The sequence below is a fragment of the Haemaphysalis longicornis genome, unplaced genomic scaffold, assembly GCF_048455015.1.
Source record: "Haemaphysalis longicornis isolate Haplotype H1 unplaced genomic scaffold, Haemaphysalis longicornis Haplotype H1 scaffold_8, whole genome shotgun sequence".
NCBI classification, from domain to species: domain Eukaryota; kingdom Metazoa; phylum Arthropoda; class Arachnida; order Ixodida; family Ixodidae; genus Haemaphysalis; species Haemaphysalis longicornis.
The window spans coordinates 168,529,667-168,549,124 of NW_027526445.1; the positions used below are offsets into that span (position 1 = coordinate 168,529,667).

General features: G+C 45.0%; 1 pseudogene across 1 annotated transcript in view; it reads right to left on the reverse strand.

Annotated features, from left to right (window-relative positions):
- Positions 1–522: 522 nt before the first annotated feature.
- LOC144148570 (uncharacterized) overlaps positions 523–19,458 on the reverse strand; it is a 72,292-nt pseudogene continuing 53,356 nt past the window's right edge. The window contains exons 12-20 of the transcript XR_013318009.1: positions 17,126–17,193; positions 16,136–16,218; positions 15,128–15,234; positions 14,419–14,510; positions 11,172–11,266; positions 9,134–9,246; positions 7,802–7,900; positions 1,948–2,121; positions 523–630 (exon numbers count right to left, since the gene is read on the reverse strand). The product of XR_013318009.1 is annotated as an uncharacterized LOC144148570 (transcript). The remainder of the gene's footprint in view (positions 631–1,947; positions 2,122–7,801; positions 7,901–9,133; positions 9,247–11,171; positions 11,267–14,418; positions 14,511–15,127; positions 15,235–16,135; positions 16,219–17,125; positions 17,194–19,458) is intronic.

Consider the following 19,458-nt stretch of genomic DNA (forward strand, 5'->3'; position numbering starts at 1 on the left):
ACTGGGTGCTGTAAGAGATGACGGCCAGGCTGTCAAGTAGGTGTGTGCGCAAGGGTTGACCCAGCTCGGAGGTGTTTGCCGATGTCCTCATCCTATACAGGGACTTCTGGAGAAGGACGAAGTTGCGAGCACGGGAACTTGTTATGACTTACCCGGTGAACTCCAGTTTCGGACGCTGAGGCAGAAGGCAGACACAGAAACTGTGACGGGAAGCTATTGCGGTGTGGTACGAGGGTGTGCCATTAACACGACCACAAAATTAGCCGGTTGGGCTCCACTTCCTCCTGCTGAAGACAATGCGGCATGCCGGAATTTTTCTTGGAGATCACACGGGAAGTTGACCAACCCAAGCGCTTCAAGGATTGCATTGCTGCTATAACCATTCACGTTTCCGATACGGCAGTGCTGAGTTCGCAACATTTATTTCCAGGAACAACAAGGCACATCAAATGCCATTACTTCGCTCTTCGTAAAATAAAAAAAAATTAGTTTACAGCCTCCTCGGCCATAAATAACGAGTGTTTTATTACAGGAATAAAAAAATTATAACTCGAAACGGAGAAGTTTGTGCCGTTTGTGTCAGTTGACGTCCTCCGGGATCTCCAAAGGGCAGGCTACAGGTGTGTTCCCCTGAAAATGAGTACCCAGGGTTAACACAGCACTACCACGATTCTTTACAGGGAAGGAGTAATCGCCGTTGAATATCACGGGTTGCACGTAAGGCAGCCTAAATAAGGTGGGCAGTCAAATGCCGCTGCAATCAATACTAATTGCCATGGATTGTTCTATTTTTAATATGTCAGCGCAGCTTTAACTCCCACGTATGACAACACAATGACAACGTTCTGCTTGCACTTGCTGTTGCTTTTCTAAGTTGTCGTTTTCCTTAAGGATCTATAATAACAAACGGACGCGTCTTCCCTTGCCCTCGTGAATGAGGGAAATATGAATTCCCTGGGCTACTACGAGGTATACAGACAGGTATCAAGAGCGCAGAATGAAACCTTCAAAGCTGGCTCGCGCCCTCATGCTAATTATATGAAGCAACGTGATAAGCTCTTCCTTCCGTGCGTATTTAGCTTTCATGAAGTATTCACTTATGTATGTAGTTCAGCACTGTTCAGCTGGTTCCAGTTGTGCTCACTTATCTGAGATATCCCACTTAGCGAGTGGCCGTCCTGCAATTGTTTTTGGCCGGCAACTTGTATAAGACATTTAAAACACATATGCCAAGCTCGGCTCCTCTGTATGAATGTAAAATCTACAAAAATTCAAAGGTTTTCTGCTCTATTACCGCTCTCTGGCATCCCCTGTTTGCGAATGATTTTGTTAAATCTAAATTAGTTTGAAATCCTCTTCGCGAGCGGATATTCATAAATTGTAATTCGTGCAGTGAGTTTCTTTCGCAACTTTTTAAGTGCGAATGCACTTCTTAAGCGAGCCTGAATTGTCCGCCGCCGTAGTCCGCATAGCAACAGCTGCGGGTGCGCGCGCTCCTCGTCTTCCCTAGCAACGGGGGGAGATGGGCGCGCGCTGCCTGGCCGCTGACATGGCACATACCCACGTGGGGGATTGGCCAGGAATCGGGCGTGAGAAGGGCTAATGCACCCGCTTAAAGGAGTACTGACACGAAATTTCAAAGCTGAGATCCGCTCTAGCAATCAAGTACAACGACAGCACAAATAGGTGTCTGTGAATAAATGCATCTTTCTTTCTTTGTAGTTGTGTGTGTGTGTGTGTGTGATCTCTCTTTCGCGAACATTACCGAACCGCGCAAATTCAACTCGTGCATTCGCACTTTCACATTCTTCCCCTCGGGGAAATGCGGGGAATTTTTTTTTGCGTAACAGGCGATATGCGTGTTCGTGAATTTCGTCAAAGTATATTTCTATTTCACAGGAAAAGGGAGGCACAGTTCGAACCCCCCTGTCAGGAACAAACGCGTACCACGCTGGCGGGTCACTCAGAAGAGGAACGTCGAGCCACGCGGTTTCTCGTCGTGACATTGACGGGGACCGACGTCGGCTCCTCGTCGTCGCTTGGGTCGGTGAGGCGCTTCTGCAGGTGGGACTCGTACATAAGGCTGCATTTCATCCTGCTGGTCACGCCTCCGCCCATCTCCTGCTGTAAAAAATGTGGTTGCTGCCTCCCTCGTAGGAATCGATAAAACATGAAAGTGAAATTTGCCTTCACAGGAGCATTTGAATGTTTATTGCGCATCCATATGAACTTGCACATCCCTGTTTCTATTACGTCAGAATGACACCGTTAGACGCATCGACGTTAGACACTGGATTGCACCCGCCGGAACATTGCGTAAATACGATTGAAACCACAGCCTCTCGAAGACCGTGCGAACAAAACCGAACCGAAACCGAAAGCAGTAGGTGGCGGAGGATGCCTCAATTCAGCCGCGTGCCGCGCACACGAAGACTCTGGCATCAAGCGCCAACAGTGGGCGCTCATTAGCGTCGTGGTGAACTACTTCGCTTCGCCTCTCCTAGACAGCAGCACCATCTGAATGAAGAGATAGTGATAAAGGTATAACACCCGTTCGCAAACCTACTTGCGCTTGAATTCGTAGCGCACAGTGTATAGCGGTGTGTACCTTCCGTTGCGGCGAGTGTGTTCGTGGCGCGAATCCGGGCGGAGCTGCGTCAATACAGCCTTTTCTGGCGATGTCACTTCCGTGACGGATATGACGCCGGTGAGATCTTGGTGTACCGGGGCACAAAACACTTTCGTGTTAAAAGAACACCGTGGCACGGCATACCGGTCTCACGGTGGCATAGGGCACCAATGGTGACACCAACCGAACTACATCCACGTTGTGTGAAGCTTCAATACTCCTCCACTCAGCCTCAGGCTGTTGTTGATGATGATGATGCTAATTAATATGATGATGGTGATGATGATGATTTTCTCCGCCATTATTGGCCAGCACTTTGCTTAACCGGTGTGATTATTAAATCCAAAGGGCGAACATTTCTACACATTTATAGTGTTCCTTTACTATGAGCAGATCGGCTCACATAAACGCAAATGTCCGGCCAATAGAAACATGGATCAGTACCTTTAAGGCGTCTAATACATTGGTGGTGAGCGCGATAACGGGCGGCGCAGCGAAGCGCGTCTCCGTGACAACAGCTTAGGGATTAATCTGTCTACTTCACTGGGGCTCGCTCTCCCTGCTGTTTTTTTTTTTTTTTTGCGCTCGGTTGACTATTGCCTGTACGCGCCAGATTTTGCTAGTGCTTAACTTTTTATTGTAATAAATGACTTAAAATCGCATAGACTAGCTCAAGACGTGATTTAAAGTAGAGTTTTTGATACCGCTCTGAAAGAAACATTGCCGGCGTCCCGCCATTCCTTGCGAAGCTGGTCCTATGCGCAGAGTAAAGAGAGAGAGCTGGGCGTCAGCGGCTGCACATAGCAATCTGTCGAACAAAGGGAACAGCTAGCTGGCAGTAACCGACAACAGCGAAACTCCAGACGAAAACAAGTTTCAGGCCATCAGGGCTGTCGATAAGGCATTACGATGTAAAGTAATTGTATGTAACGAGAGGGTAAAACAGTTTTTGCAACCTTGACTAACGCTCAAAAGTATATTAACACATCACTTAACGTTCTCATGACATGAAAGTATGCCGACATACCGTATGGGCCGCAAAATATGTATGTTGAGGTTGTGTATAGGGGGCACGGTGGTTTTGTGCCAGGCTTATGCCAGGTTAGAATTCTAACCAGCAACGATTCTTATTGAGTAAACCGTTCGAAATTGAGCGCTAAGCTGTGCTCATATACAAGCCAAATATACAAGCCACCATAGCCGCTTCATCCACAAAGTAATCGTGGTTTTAACGTCATCTGATATATGTAGCAAATCACGGAGACCTGGGAGCGGCATACTCGTGTTTCATTACTGCTTTTCTGTTATAAAAAGTCAGCACGAAGTGTAAAAAGTCAGTACGCAGAGGAGCTAAAGCTGGTCGGTTTCCGTCAGGCGCATTGCTATATTATGTTTACGCCATAGCACGCACTCATGCACACATGAACGCGCGCACACACACGCGCGCGCACGCACACACACACGCACGCACAGGCAAACACGCGCACATATACATGCACGCATTCGATTCACGTGTACGGTAAAACTGCAGTAACACTATGTTTGTTCAAACGTGGAGGGATATTTAAAGTACATTTCTTACAGCCATACATTCCTAATATTCAGGTATGCGTTACGCTAAAAGTGCACTCAAGAGGAGGGGGGGAAGGAAACTGTAACAGTAAAATCGACCTGGTTGGTAGGCGGTGTCGTCAGTCCAGGTAAGGAGAGCAAGAGTAATTTTCTTCAATTCGTAAAACGCCATCGCGAGTGGGCCAGCTAAAATTCGTTCTTTACGCCTAAAGGGGTTGGAAAACGATTAGGAGCTCCTTAGACATGTTCATCGGTTTCGGTTCTCGTTATACTGGAAACCGGCACGTATACTGTCTTATCTATTCCGTTCGTTAACGAGCATATGAAGCTCGTTAACCTATTAATATTACGTAATCGCGTCATAACCGTAATCATGTCTTAACCGATCGGGTTTAGAGTTACTTTGTTATTACAACAATAGTTAATATAAAAATTCGCGGTACAAAAGCCGCATTCGAGGGCTCTGAACAACTTTTTCTGCGTAGCACAAACCCTCACATTGTATTTGCATGCTAGTAAACAATGTACGCTGCGGACATGCACCTTCTTCCTCGCAGCAATAACGAAAGCTAATTTGTAAAGAAGGAAATGCGTGATATAAAGCCCACAGAAAATATCCACGCAAACTTTGGGAGCTTCCCATACATACCTAAACCTCCTAGTAAGACGTTTGTGAATGTGCAGAAACTTAATGCGTTCGGCAAAGAAAAAAGATTCATATTATACAACTCAACAACTACGAAAGAAATAGATGACAGCCGTTTTATTTCCTCCTGTGTGATGCACGTTGAAAGGCCTGCTGCTTGGTGCGTAGTATAGACTCTTGTGTCTTCATAAGATCATCCCAAAAATACTTTAGGGAAGCGTACGCATTTTGAATAGTTCTCGAGGAGCTCGGAGCGCTGAACCTCGCAGAAAAGCTAGAAAGGGCGAGTTATACACGATCGAAATTGTTCTGTCTCTCTCTCTCTCTCTTGAAATTATCCAGAGGTGTCAGAAGCTGGCAAAACAACCGAGTTACTGAAAATACGCTTTTTAATGCACTAAAGCGTGAAAGCAGTCAATTTCTAGCACAGGCACTGCAGCCTCTCTCCACAAGAGCAGTGTAGCAAACAATAGCGGCGCGATTCCGTAAGCTGACGTCGGGAGCCACAGGGCGCCACTCAAAAATCTCAGGCTTGAAGTGAACCAAAGAACGGTACGCCGTTTGGCCTTAGGCATAGAGTTTCTTACTTGTATGAAACTCTATGGCCTTAGGTGCCCATGGAAAAAATACTAACGAAGCAGTACAGGGAGATTAGGGATGGGCGTCGTTTGAAGTTCGAGAAGCATCGAGTAGAATGTTTTGAAATGAGTTTGAGAGCAACGGACCAACGAAGGTGGGCAGCTAAGGTTTTTAAATACCTATACTTGAAAAGCGTAGACACGCAGTGGTTAAGGAAGACTAGAACAGAAACGATGAAATACGAAAATAACAGCGGAGAATCCAAAAAAGCCAAGGTAACAAAAAAGAGACAAGGCAGATTGAAACGGATAAATGGAGAGAAAAAATGGAAGGTAAAACGTCGTTAGAGATGTGCAGGGCTGAGAAATTGAACATCAGAAAGGAAACTTTCGACGATAATTCTCAGGGCAGTGCTTTGCTATTTGAGGCTAGAGCAGGTTGTTTGCGAACTAAGAGCTTTGTGGGGAAGTATTCGTAAAATGATGTGGTATGCGTCGTCTGCGGAAAAGAAACAGAAACCATGTAGCACATAGTGTTAGAATGTGAGGGTATCCATCCAAATCTACGCGAGGGAAATAATCGGCTTCCAGAAGCCCTAGGATTTAAGGTTAGCACAGAGGACGTTAACTTCAAGGTTGTCGAGGCGAAGAAATTAGGATTAGAATGCTGGTGGACGAAAAGCAGAGAGGGGAATATTTCTTGGGACAGTTCCTACCTGTAACAGAAAACAAAGTATTATTTGCCTAATAAGCTTTTTGTGCCTGCCCTAAGCAGCGCTTGTATTAAACCAAGGGTATAAAACATAGGTAAATTAGTCCTTTTTGGTGAGATGACATGTAATCACCCCGCAACAAAGGGGAAACCAATAGGAATCAATCAATAAAAAAAACTGCCAATATGTGTACTGCCTTTGCAAATGGGTGTATCCAAATGGGTGTATAGCTCTTTGGTAAGTTCTCTTCAACCGCATCTCTTTCTTTAATCGAAAAGTGGAGATTTATGGAAACATGTAGAACTGTTCGAATAAAGAACTGTTCGAACCATTAAACTTCGCTCGAGTTAAGCCAAAAATTCATGTATCCGAAATAAAATCCACTGCGTTTTGACAACCATTTTAAAAGGACCCTGCAACACGTTTTTTTCAAGTTTTTTAGTAATCCTAAATGCTTGCAAAACGTAGTAAACCAACACATCCAGTATTTTTATTAAGGGGTCGTAAAGTACCTCAGGCAAAAGTTACTGCTCTATGCCCACCAGTTAATTTGGAAACTTGCTCATAAAATTTTTCTCTTTCCAGGTCTTGGCGTTCTTCGACCGCTGGAATTACGTCGTTAAAACTGTGTATGGCTATTGCTCGGCTTTCTGTCGGCTGCAGCAATGAAGGCATTCGATAGACACTTTAAAAATAAAGCCACAAAAGCAAATCAGAAACAGAAGGTGTATTTCGTGCCACAAGCATATCCCGCAGTGCGGCTCCGTGCTCGCTATACCTATAGCTCTGGCAGTGTATCCAAACGCGAAGGAAAGAGTAAAATGGTTTATAGGAAGTGTAGCAGCGTCCTTTTAATTTACATTGACTCAACTTAGATACAAAATTAGAGGGAGAACCAGTGGTGTAAATTGAACGTGTATTTATAAAGTTGATTGGCAGCTGTCCCCAGGTCAGAGATGGCAAAATTACTTCTAAAAAGTAATTAAATTACATTACTCATTGCTATCGTTGAATTTTCTAAATGTAATTAAGTAATAAAACTTACAGGTGGCCGAAAGTAATGACATTACATTACCATTACTTTTCAAAAGTAATGAAATTACTTTGAAGTTACTTTGCGAGCTCTCATTGAGGCGTTGTTTTCTTCGCGTTCAAGAGTTCGAATGCCCAGAGACTCTTTGGGCATTGAAACTCTACTTGGTGAGCTTTTCTTGGTCAACTTTTCATGCCGTAACAAAAGCGGACAGGCTATATCGTAGTAAAAGTGATTTGCGAAGTAATGAATAATCTTCATGGAATTACTGGCCTGAAGTCATGTATTACATTACGAAAATTCCAACACGCAAAAGTAACTCATTTAATTATTCATTACAGCAAGAAGTAATTTATATACTGTAATTTCATTACTGCCAAGTCTGCCCCAAGTCCTGGTTACCCGCGAAATATCATTGGACAATGTATTTCACACCTAAGCAGTCAAATGCAACCAGCATTATTCGTTTCATCCCCCACTGTCATTCCAGATCTCCAACATCAGCTTTGATACTTTTTTGTACTTTTGGCGCTGTTTCAGGTTACCCTTTTTCTAGAATCATTTCGCGATAAAGACACTGCTGTTACAGGGAACAATTCTTAAGTTAACAAGATACGCTTCCGTACTCACCAGGGTGGCACTGTCGATCTCAGTGACTATGTCCCTCTTTCTCGTCTCTGATGTCCTCACAGTCTTGCGGCCTTTCCACCGCCGCTCCTTGACAAGTTGCTGCGAGCGGAATACACAGCATCTATGTTAGCGGTTAAATTCTCTTGGTATTCCACAATTTACTTCGGAATTTACGAAAAACGAGGGCCCACGCCAGAGGAAGCGCTACTCTAGGGTGCACAATCTCTCCAGGGAGCCAAACCTTATCCCTCCGCCTTAAAACTGCACCTTCACCCGAGTCCTGAGAGGATCACTTTGTTGCTGCTGATGATAGCGATTTTAAATTATTTTAATATTCGGAGTCGAGGCGTTGCTATCAGAGGACCGTCCCGGTGGGGGTCATACTTAGTCCCGGATGTCTTGGATCGTGCTGACCATTCGAGCCCTCCTCCCCAATCGCCGCTGGTCTGCGAGGTCGGGGCTGGCTCGAAGCTCTACCTCCTACCTGGCGTAATTTTAAAAAATCAAACTGCCACAGCAACGAAAGCTTCCTCTAGGTAGGTCCCACGCACCGCTTGAAACGCTCTTGGAGCCAAAGTTACTGGATGTATACCAGTTGCGAAGCTCCCCATAGGCCCCATGTTTCGAAAGCTGGTCTTCGGCTGCCCTCCTGAGCCGGGGCAAGCACCGGGCAAGTTGATTAGCCTGCCTTCTCTCGGCAGATCATTGAAGTAGTACTGAAGTGCTTGCGGCTGCTGCCGTAAGTGATAAAAAGAAAACCCGCAAAAACACAAGTGAATTTCACCTAATCAATGTATTTTATTTAAAAAGCAATCTTTGTTTTATAAAAAAATTTCAATAATAATAGTTTAGCGAAGTTCAGGTTTTGTCTCCAGAGTGCTTCGCGCGTCGACTTGCCCGTCAGCTTCTACGGAGCAGGGGGTCTACCGCCGCCCGGATTCTGAAGCGGAGTTTCGCAACTGAATATATTGAGTAACTCTGTTTGGAGCTGGGCAACGTGGTTCTATAAACGTAGTCGGGTGCCTCGATTAACGCACGTATTCGATGTACGGCAGCGCTAGCATCAAGGCACCCGACTTGGAGCAGTGGAACGCGGTAGATTTAAATTGACTTGAGCAAACCTTTAGCGTGTTATCTAGGGAGGAAGGAGACGGGAGACCAACAGCATGAGAGATGAGCAGGAAAGAGAAGCGAGGCATTTACTTGACAGGGGCGCCAGTCGACTATCGTCGTTCCACGACATTTGCACCAAAGTGAGGAGAAACGCGGCCAAGTTTTTGAGTTCGTAGCCCAAGAACGACTACCGTCTTCAAACAGAAATTCGGTGCCCACCTCTAGAGCCTCCGGGTCATGACAGCTGTGCTTCTTTTGTAGCCTCTTGTAGCGCATGAGGACCATGTTCCGACTGCGGCACGCCATGTCTTCCGAGATCTGGGCCCACTTTCCTGAAAGGTAGCGACGTTTGGGCGTTGACGACGGGTTCGGCAAGGAATGGAGACATTGCAGTCTGAACGGAGTGCTAGGAACTATGAGATGCACTATAATAAGGCTACCAGGTGGCAGGACAGAGATGAGATGAACCTTGGAAGTTGATGAAGGCGAACAATCAATTTACATTATTTACAAGCGCCGAAGACAGAGCCCGCGTAGGCTGCCCACCAGTCCCTTCGCCGTCGCCGTCATCGCCCCGTTGTTGTGGATGGTGTATGGTGTCCCGTGACATAACCCCCCTGTCGAGGACGAAAAGATGCCATGGAACATATATGTGGACTATGCCCCATGGCGTGATAATCCGTCCCAGAAGAATACGAAAAGGAGGTGGCTGGTGCGAGCTCTTTCCTGGCCGCTTGTACATTGATCATCCTTGTAAATACATCGCTGCACCATGATCCAATATTCGTCTCATCTTCGCCTTGCCGCCATGTAACAAGATGTTCTAGTGGACCCTGGGAGACTCAAATTGTGGGGAGCATAGAACGCTTTAGCTGTATTGAGCACATGTCGACCTCAGTTCCACGTATTGGAAAGAAGGGTGTCAGGACGGAATCTTTATTCCTTGGATCAACGCACACACCGCAGCATGCAATTCAAATTGTCCTTTCCTTCAACTACTGAGCTAACCTCGCGTTCATTATTTGCAGATACGAAACTGCGATTATTGCCACAAACTTTTTTTTTCTATAGCTAACTAGGTTATTATGTCCTGTTCCAAAGCAAAACTGGTTCCCCATGTCTACTCCAGTTTTAATGTCCACATGTACCTTTCGTGGTGGCTAATTGGCTAAACTCGAAAACAGAGTGAACCGCTGACCGCGTTGTGCACCCGCACAATTGACCGACTAATATCGCGCGTGTGTTTCAAAAAAGGTAGAAATTCAGCCCAACGCAAGGCTGATCATGCCGGGCGAAAGTTGGAAGCTCTGAATTCGTTGAGCGCATGCAGAATTTGCTAACACGTACCTTGCCTTCTCAGTTATTTCACAGGTGTTAATCCGAGCAGCTTAATAATGCATGCTGTAGAGTTCTATGTCTTGACCAGAGCCTGTACGGACATTCGCTACTTTGAATGCGAAACCAACGGTGCCACTGTGAAAGTTCACCTACGATATAATTAAATATTGCTAACTCATTGCCCAATCCGCTGAATGCGTGAGAGACAGATGATGTCATTTAACACTTCATGTCTCGTTAACGCATACCTGAATTCACAAGTGCAATCGCATACTGCAACGCTGATATCATGGAAAAAAAGTCGCGGCCGTTTACTCTCATTCCCCTCTTAATCTTCGTTATTGATTGCGCGTAGTCTTCCTCAGTCGATATGTGTTTATTCAGCATGTGATGGTCCCAGGGTGAGAAGGGCGAAAGAGTCAGACGGTCGTTTATGGATGCCCTTGCAACCCCCTTCCCTGACACGTGACCAGGTTGTTGCAGTAAGACCTTCAGTCACAAACAGAAAGGATCTGGGCCATGTTGGGAAGAAGGCAGAGGGGGGAGGCAGGTTGAATTCATATTGTTGGGGACTGAACGACAGGCATTGAGGGGCTGCACTGTAGACCTTCGGCGATCCGCAGGTGCAGTGTACGTCTCAAGTGATTAGTACTTCTTTAACGAGCTACGTTGCACGTGTGAGACAACTTGTATGATTCGTCAGTTGCTTATAACATGCACGTACGTTCAGATTTGTCGGTAAAACTGATTTCAGAGGATAAAAACAGTGCAGGCACGGGACAAACGAATAACGAATAAATAAGTACAGAGTCTGTTCCCTAATCGACGGAACTTTCGCAGATACTCCTTTGGAACGCACTTCGTCTTGCCTGACCGTGCCTGCCCTTCGACCCAGTTGGGTTTGAGAATGATGCCTTACCTGGACCGTGCTTTTTTACCAGCTCAATGAGCTTGCAGTCTTCTTCTGGGCTCCAATGTCCGAATGTGACGTTTCCGGCGAATGCATTCATGTACCTAAGGGAAACAAAAATTAATGCATATTTCAATGCTTTGTGCCTCTTTGTTTTTACGTGTTCATAACTAAAACAATCGCGCGTGTTGGTAGTTTCCAGCAGGCAAGATTACAAAGACATGCATCGAAAGCTTGTATTCAACCGCGATTGCTTCATTCTAAATAAGGGTGCCATCTTCTGCACGTTATTAGTTAGGTAAAGCGAAGGATCTTACTGGGGCTCGTGAAAGGAAGTCAGTGCGGAAATACACAGCGCAGAAAATCAACTTGTCATTTTTATGTACGACGTTGTGCACCAAGCCATAAAACGACAATTTTATCCAGTGGCGTTTTGTGATACGACGTCTTAACGAAAAGATGAAAATTAAAAAAAAAACTTGTTTTCCCACTAAATACGTCGTTTCACGCAAGAATCACTGACTAGGAAGCCCGTCGTAGAGAATCATAGACGTCAGGCTAGCAATCAGATTGCAATTGTTTCCTGGTCGCTGGCTCGGATAACATCCTCTCTATAAGATACAGCGACAACCCAGGACCGCAACATCTCCTTATACTACCCCGGCGTAAATCGTTCCCGTAGCAGGGAGCACTGAGGCCTTCCACCATTTAGAGGCGAAGCCCCTTAGAGGCTTGGGCTTTTGGCGTCTCCTGTCGTCGTCGACGACGTAATCGTCGTCTCATGTAGTCACTGTACTAAAGCGCTAGAAAACTCGCTCACACCTCACGCTAGAACGTCACGGGTACTTAAAAAACACCGGGACGCTCGTTTACGCCTCGCGCTAGAGAGCTTCGTGCTTCAAAGAGAAGAGACTTTTACGGCAAAGCTGTGTACATCTACGCCCAAACGGCTTCACCTTGGTTGGCAAAAACACCAAGGTGCAAAGAATACACTTATAGACTACATGCTTCGCCCTGCCGCTAGCAGAGCTGACCTCTCCAGCCCACATTAAAGAGTTTTCTCTCTCTTTCTCTTTCTCTCTCTCTCTCTCTCTCTCTCTCTCTCTCTCTCTCTCTCTCTCTCTCTCTCTCTCTCTCTCTCTCTCTCTCTCTCTCTCTCTCTCTCTTTCTCTCTGTCTCTCTCTCTCCTCCCCAGGTTACACGTTAGGGGAGATGGTCTGGGATTTTTAGACGGTGTTCCGCCGACCAGAAGGTAAAAACCCCTGAGGTGAGAAACAAGTACATGAAATTTTATGGATGCAATCGTCGTTATCATGGGAGAAAAGCGAAGCTATGGCTACGTTTTGTTTATGATCATCCGCACGAAACGCTAGCCGCAAAAGAAAACGAAACATCATGGAATAAAACAAACTCCTGCCATCAAGCAGTTCTTAGAAAGAACCTTTCTGAATAAAATGAGGAGCAGCTTCAAAACATGAGATTTGAGTTTGCAGCCTCAACGTTGATGTATTCAATGTTCTCCCATTGATAAGTGGTAGTTATAATTTCTACTTTTCAGGAAAGTTAAAGCCGTGCAACGTCATGGCACCAGGAGAGTTTGCTACGCAATGATTTTAAAAGGGACATGAAGAAAATACACCAGTTCGATTCAATAAAAAGCAATAATACATCCCGACAACAATCATGGGAATTAATTTGTACACGTCAAAAAATTTCAGTAATTGTATTTATTTTATTTAATAATTTGGGCAAGCCACAGTTGTGGTCCCGCCAGGACGAGCACTTCAATATCACAAAACGATAAAAATAGCAAGACGGGCAGAGGGAGAAAAAGCGGATGTTGCGCTGAAATCACAAATAGCAAGACACAAACAACGAAAATCACATGTAGGGTTACACATGGGGTTGTTCGTTTTCGAGCTTCATGTCTTTCTAAAATCGGGGTGTAAACATCAGGTGCTATTTTTCAAACTGATAATCCGGGAGAATTCGGGTTTTTTTTTTTCTAAAAACATGGCGAAATTCGGGCTTTTTCGGGTTATACATACAGGTGTACCCAGCAATGCTCGGTTTATTTTATCACAAGTTATCACGACCTTCTTAAATGTAACGCGTTAAAATTAGTGTTTGTTTCAAGCTGTTTCAAGGTATTAGTGTTTTCTAGCAAATACTCTCGGAAATTCGGCATTTGTTTCGAAATGGATGAGTAATGGCGACAGTAAATTGCATTGACAACCTCCAAGAAATGAAACATTTCAGTCACGAAAAGTTCGTCATCGATTTGTTTACACAGCCTTGCTTACATACGTTATCATCTGCATGCGCCAGAATTCGGTCTCTACTCAAGACCTGACCGATCATTGAACGTTTCTCAACCGGGAGAAAGTTCTCTCGACATCACAGCTTCCAGTACTTAGGCACAACAATGTCAGTGCCCCATTTGCCAGCCTGGGGTAGCGAGCGGTAGAGACATGCCAATCCTCAATGAATTCGAAAGCTGCATTCGAAAGCTGTTCAATGAAAGCTGTGTTCAATGAATTCGAAAGCTGTGTTCAATGAATTCGAAAGCTGCTGGTTGCGGCGGCGGTCTGTCAGCGCACGATTGTGCAGATCGCTACTTTGAAAACGTCTAATTCGGGAAGAAATCAGGTTTCACCCGATTCTCTAGAAACATGTCCCGGGTATAAAATTCCGGCAAAAAACCTGGTTTTAGCCGAAAAAAAAAACCTTGATTATACAGAATCTGAACAGTATGGCTCTTTAAGCGAATTTCACTAATTCAGGGTACGAGGAAAAAACGAAACTTGCATGTAGCAGTCTTCGCATGGCACGGTGTTGGCGATCTTGTGTTTATATGCACGAATATCGTTGGTTTTACTTCTGTTAATCTAAACAGCTCTGCTAAGTCAACTTGATCCATCGTACTTGCCACGTTTATGTTCCTACGTTTCAGAATAAACCTTTCGTTTTCTGAGTTAGATTTCCACTTTCTTTCCTATATGCAGCTGCTTCTCTCGCAGCTGCTACCGATCTTGTGATAAGCGTTGTTAGGTTGTCATTTAGCCTGTCTATATTAAAATCGCTCTACTCGTTTAGAAGCGCGAATTCGTGGCTCCATTTAGAAGTGCAGGGTAAATTCCGGAATTTGCCCAGAAAATTCTAATGTGACAGAATCCCGTTTTTTGATACCCTGTTTTTTTTGTTTTTTTTGCAGAAGGGTGAAGATTGTTTAGGGATGTGCTTCAAAAAAACTCACCTATCCCGGCACTGGTTCGCATTCCTTCCGGGTACGAAGTCCGCGATCCGCACCCAGTGTTGTCCGTGCGCTTCAACGGCAGCCACCAGCAGCTGATCGTAAAAGTGACCGGTGAAATACAAGACATAAGGATTCAAAATCGCTGTTTTGAAGCAGCAATTCACCACCGTTTTGCAGCGTGAACAAAATTTGATCGCGTACATAGGGAAACATTCATCTTTAGAGATTTGTTTTTAGCACTATGTGTCCTCTAATAACTGGTCTTTTTGTATCTTGAGGTCGAAGAAGTTTACACTGCAAAGAATAGGTAGAATTTTAAGCGTGGGGACAATTTTTCAGAATTTGATCTTCGATCGGTATACATTTCTTTACAGACCGTTTCTCAACATTTTAGAACAACCCCTTCTACAATGGACTGCTCCACGATAAAGAAGGGGCGCTATTGGGTTCCATTGAAAAGACAGGTACCGGAAGATCGCAATCTAGAGAGACAACCCACGAGTGTGCCCGCCTTAATGCTGCATAAAAATAACGTCCAAGTAGCCCAGCTATTTAGTTTCAAAGTTAAGCTTTTTTAGGAATATTCTCGTTTTTTTTTGTTGTTACTATTGTTGTTAAGTTTTTTTAGATATGTTGTTAACAATGCCACAGCAGCAATTAATAAGACTACTGTCGCAGAACTGCTAATACAATCTTTGCAGCAACCCACCGTGTCTTCTTCCTTGGACCACGGACCGCGGCGAATCATCGGGTCCAGCGCAGTCTCCCAGCGGCGAATGACCTGGGACCTTTTGCGGCCCTCCATGTGGTACGCCACTGGACATTCACAATTGGAAGTTCGCGACATTCGAAATTGGAACATTATGAAAGTTCTTCCCGTGGGCTCCACCCGATTAGCAGGTAAATGGGCACAACTGTGGCCATGTGCATCTTATTAGCGGCATTTCTATACACTTGTGCCTATACTTGTAGCATGCTGACCGGTTTCGAGCCTTCATATGTGACAATTATGCACTTTCCTTAGCAGATTGTGGTGCGCAATCAAAAAGAAAAAGGAGCTTAATGAGGAATGGCCCCTGGCAGGTGATTATGTTTACCTTGTGAGACACCTCGCGATGGCCTTCACCGTAATCTACTCACAAGGCCACAAAAGCGCCTGTGTGTTTCCTAAAAACAACGAACTTGCAGAGCAGACTGTAGCACAAAACACTACTCTCTATGAAGTCAATGAACTCTATCGCCTTAGTGTCGTAACGCTGGCCACACCTCTTGGAACTCTGTCTTTCCTTTCTCTTCTTTTGCTGTTTTTATCTTTTTTCCCATTGTTCCCTTTCCCCACGTGTAGGATAGCAAACTAGGCCACAGCCTGGCTGACATTCCTGCCTTTCCTTTACCTTTGTTCCTTCCTTCCTTCCTTCCTTCCACCGGTAGTGCGACTTATCTGTATGTACTAAGGGGAAGCATCCAATACCAGTCTACAGCACCATTGATGATGGGCCGGTTGACGAAATGTGGCATTGGCACATGCAGGAAGTCTTCAAGCTATGGAAATAACAAAGGTGTTCCGAGTCGTTTTGCCACAACGTCGGCCAGTTATAGACAGTGCGTTCAATATTGACAGAAAAAGGATGTCGGGAATGGAAAGCGAGTAAGCACACAGAAATCCAAGTGCCATTGGGTCGTCGGTAAGGTTTACGAATTTCGAAGCGGGGCCCACCTTGCCGCCAAGGTATCTTGTGCCCGTCATGAAACCGAGACACGAGAAGGAGGAGGTGCTGGTCTTCCTGCGGGGTGAACTTCCTGCGCAGTTACATGAGCGGGTTTTAAATCACTGGGCTTATTGTTGGTTCGCCTTTATCGTACGCAGTTATCGGACACAGGGCAGCCAAGCGTTCGAAGCAACCAAACGGGCCCAACAGGTTTCCCACGAAAAGGTCAAAATTAGCGTTATGGGAATACCAGATAAAGTGAAAGTTGATGACGTTGAACTGTCTAAAAAAGTATCCCTCACTGGCGACAGTCCATGGAAAATATTAACCCTTTCCGCCCTGGTGGTGTCAAGTGACGCCATCACACGAAAGTTCCTCTAGCGCATAGAGAATAAAACCAAAACTGCTAGTTTTGAGGGGAATTGTTTTCCAATGATACCTATTGCGATAAATATCACTGTTGCTCCATTTAAGTGGAGCTGCATGCTGCAAAAAAGAAGCTTCAATAGACACGAAATTACGACCTTGAGGATGAAAAAGAAGGTGGTCCGAGTTTTATTCCAATGAATGTAAATCTATCAATACATGCACTAGAAAGCTCGTTTTTTGTTTGTAGGTACATGTAGTCACAACGTTAGGAAAATATGCAAAATTGATGTCTCTGCTCAACATAAAATTTTTAATTGCCAGGTATCCTAATTAATTGTCTCGGTAATAAATCTGCTATTACTTGCACTTCAGCTCATTTTTTTTTGTTGTTTGGGGGCTTATGGGATACAAAAATTTAAGAAAACACATAGAAAAACTCGTTTTTCCGGAAATACAACAATCTGGGCTTAATGGGGTAAATGTGACCTTTACCTCAAAAACGGCACAATGATGCGTTTGGGATAATTTGGTGCAGAATTTGAGGAAGGGCAGCATGGCATTGTTCATTAAACGCAATTTAACGCGGACCACCATCTCCACTGTTATATTGAAAATAGTGTTGTCCTCACCCCCACTTGATCTTGGAGCGGAACTTCTCATGGAACCTCTGTGCGCACTGGAAGGGCGTCCGGTCCTTCTGTGGAGACAAGTAACCGGACACTGCATTCATTGCACTGAAAAGGTGCACCCAGAATAGTAAATCTATATCACTGCAAGGGCCTGATTTGAAGGTCCGGGCCAGACCCGAACCCTCTTTGTGAAGCCCGAGCCCGTCCATGGCGCGTAACACCTAGACCAGGCCCGCCCCGGGCACGGCCGTCCATAAGAGAGCCTGGCCGGGCAGCATATCACAGCATAAACGTACCTAAAGCATACACACCGTTCGAACTGAAACAAATAACAACCAAAAGGGGCTTGCAATGGTTCAAAACAAATATATTCAACAGAAATAGCCGAAACCTACTTAGAAGGGACATACCCACCAAAACATTCAAGAAACATGAGCAGAAACTGACCAAATGGCAACGAAAACACCCGGAACCCAATTTATAATGCATAGAGATGTCAAAAATAGAGTATATGCGTGATAACGAATGTTAATATTCAAATATGACACACTTGAAAATGAAAAAAAAAACGGTAACGGGATTTGAGCCGGTTTAAGATGCTTGCTTCGTTGGAGCGGAGCTACTACACTACGAGGCCAAGCGGTTCTGAGCGATTAAATTGAGGGCCACAAGCACGTGGACATAGCTTCAAGATGCCCCTAGATGGCGCCATGCGTCGCTTGGCTGTGCCGACTAGGAAACACCTGTTTTTAAGCCTCGGGAGGGCCCCCGTGTGTGCGACCAAGCCCGGGCTTCGACGCTGAAGAAAATTTCTTTATTATATTTGGCTGAGTGTCTTCGTAGCGGGCAATCACACGGACCATCTAGACTGTACAAGCACGTCATGAACTGAAATGCAAAAAAAAATTAGCTTTAGCAAGTGCAGGTACTTTGGCTTATACCTGTGCTACACGAGCGTTTGAATCGACATCTGAGTCAACTGGCCTAGAAAATTTCAAATGCCATTCCAACGGGAAGGGGTTCTGCTGGATCTACACGACGATTGTCGAAGGCAGTTAAAAGTTACTGCGTTCACCCGCCATGTTTTTTGTGTCGCCACTGCTGCCAAGTTTCGTTCTCGTAAAATCAGAAAGAAAATTATTTTAGAGTTAAAATTGCCCAAGAAACACAATTGTTAGAGATAAAATTGATAATACCTTACATAAATGAGCAATACATGCACATTGCACAAGATAGACAGCCTTTTTTTTTTGCGCCGCCGGCGTTCGGAGTACTCGCTTTGTAATAGTATACCAAGCGATAAGAAACAAAAACAAACGAAAATTGATTAACAGCGCTTTTCAAAACCAAAGGTTTACTCGCAAGTAATTATTTTTGTGAATCCGGCATGTAGAAACCGCGTGCGAGAATACAAACGTTCGCGTTTCAAAGGTTTTTGACATTCACAAATGTCGATGGTCGTGCTCCTTTCACTCAAACAGCATTTCGACCAAGTACCCTTGAAAAACGTCGTGTAAGAGCTAATAGGTGGCACTTGAGTCAATTGACATTCCGCTCAAAGGCATTGAAAATACTCGTGTAGCACGGGTATTGCACCGTGTGCAGTTTACGTCACATCGGCGTAATGATAGCTCGTGTTCTTGCATGAGAGACACCGTCACCTTTGATGACCATATTCTTGGCAACTTTACGCGGCTGTATCGGCCACAAGTTGATATTGCTGAAATTTGTTGCTCCGCGTTTGAAGCCATGAGTATATACGTGCATTGAAATATTTTACCTGCAGTGGTTGCTCAGCGGTGGTGTTTCTCAAGCACGCGAGTTTGATTGCCGGCAACGGCAGCCGCATTTCTATGGGTGCGACATCTAAAACCCCCCTGTACATAGACATAGGTGGAGAGCTCTAGGTTTTCTGAATTAATCCCTTTCCCCCCAGGTCATTCCTTGCAATCGTATCTTTAATATGTTATACCCAAAAATATATAACCTTGATGCAGTTCATGAAATGCCATTAAACTTAAAGCATAGTGAGTATCATACCTACAAAAACACGTTATAAAACAATGGGTACAACTAACATCAAGAAGAGTGTATAAATAAACTCAAAACATTCCTTTTAAGGCTCTTTTCGAATTTTCACTTCGAAACAATTAACAACCCGGCACATGAATTCAAGCCCGATTCCGGCGTAAGCCCATGGCGCCGATCCCGAGCCCGAGTCCGTGGTATTGAACCCGGCCCGGCCCGGGCCCGCCGATAATTGACTTCGGCCCCGGTCTTCAGGGCCAGCCCAGGCCCCTGCACTTCTCTCCATCAATCTCAAGAACTTGCCG